This window comes from Populus euphratica, unplaced genomic scaffold, assembly GCF_000495115.2.
Source record: "Populus euphratica unplaced genomic scaffold, PopEup_1.0 scaffold1667.1, whole genome shotgun sequence".
In the NCBI taxonomy this organism is placed as follows: Eukaryota; Viridiplantae; Streptophyta; class Magnoliopsida; order Malpighiales; family Salicaceae; genus Populus; species Populus euphratica.
Genome location: NW_011501507.1, coordinates 31,541 through 33,485, shown reverse-complemented (window position 1 = coordinate 33,485; position 1,945 = coordinate 31,541).

Here is a 1,945-nt window from a genome sequence, read left to right as displayed (position 1 = left end):
AGAGACCAAACCTTTGCACCTAACTTTTAGAAGAAGAAAAAAAAAAGTCGATATACACATTGGCCTGGAAATTTAGGCTCACACGTTTGGAAATTTGTTTCTAAAATGAAGTTGTGTGCCGCAACAATTTTTTCAACTACCTCCGATGATCAAAAAATCACGGTCTAAGTTTCCAAAACCAAAATTTAACTTGTTAAAACACAGCAAAATAACATCCTTGAAACCTAAATGATCCAACTCTCAACCACAAAATGCACTCAAACAAGCTTAAAAACTCAAAATCAAAACCAAGTCATAACAAAATTTTCAAAGTTTAATCTACCTTTTGTCAAGGCCAAGCAACTTTTGTTGAACTCTTCTCATCAAGATGAAGTTATTGATCCCAATAGTGGTGGTTATTGTTACCAAGATTGGTGGTTTTGGTAGTCAAAACAAGTCTTATTAAAAAAAAAAAATCTTTCTCTCTCCTCTTCTTTTCTAGCAACTTTCTCTCTCAAATTTCAACTTTGAAATATTGAAAGACCAATGCTCAAAATAAAAAGGTTAAAAACCACTTGGACCAGAATGTAGAAAAAAATGGTTGTTTTTTTTAATTAAGTTTTGTACTTGTCCTTTCAAATTTTTTTATTTTTTACTATAACCTAAAATTTTATTATATTAATAGAGATCTTTAATTTAATGTGAGAATAAACTTTGAAGCATCAAATAAGAGCATATGAAGCAAACAACTCCCAACACATAAATTCATGCCAACACAACTTGCAATGATAAAATAACAGAGAAATAAAGTTAGGTGTAAAACAAATTAAGGGATACAAAAAGAAAAAAAAGGTTACGTACTATGATTTGAATAATGAAATGAGAGTTTGTGAAAGGTATTTACTAAAGTAATTTGCTAGAGTAAACATCTAATATTTTAGTTTATTTTATTATTGTTATAAACTTTTTAACAATATTATTAAATTCAATTAAGCTTAATGAATCATCATAGAGACACATTTACCTGCATGTTGGCCCAATTAAGTTTTTAAGTAAACCTTGTAGAAGTTGATTAAATGTAGTTTAGTTGACTTGGCGAGTGTATTTGCAAATTGATTAACCTAAAATCTTGTCTTTTGACTTTTCCCAAAAAAATATATTTTAAAAAAATTTGATTTAATATTTTTATTAAAAAAATAAAATGGCAATGATTTTGAATGACCTAGTCAAACAAGTAAATCCAGTCTGGTCAAAATTCTAATCGTGAATGACCTAGTCAAACAAGTAAATCCAGGTCAAAATTCTAATCAGTTTTAACAACTTTACTTTCTAAAACATATTTTTTAATTAATTAAAATTGTTAGTGAGAAATTTTTTTTCATTTATATATTTTTTTGTTAAGGTAATTCTTTTTAATTCAAAAGTTGTTTTTTTAGTAGTAGCATAATTCAATAAATAAATAAAAATAGTAAAACAATTTAGAGAAGTTATATCAATTTGGAATAAAAAGAAAAAGGTGTAAATTTTTAATTTTAAAAAACAATTTTTTCATCTTCACACACTTAATTTTAAAAATTTCTCACTAACAATTTTAATTGATTAAAAAGGACAAGGACAACATATAAAAAAAACTTAAATAAAAAGTTTATAATGAGAAAATAAAGAAAAAATTATTTATTCTTATTTAATAATAATAAGCAAATTAGCATAAAAATTCTACTACTAAAAGTAAAATAATAAAAACTGTAGATTCAATTTATTTTTATAAGCACTCCAAACAATATAATTGAATTCTATTCTATTAATATTGATTTTAATATAGAAATAATAATTATTATGTTAATTCAGATTTGACTTTAATGGCTGTTAAATTTTATCTTATTTACAGGCCTGTTTAGTGAGATGAACTCCATAAAAATGGATGAGAAAATGGATAGAGATAAAAATGTTCAAGGCTTAAGTGGTG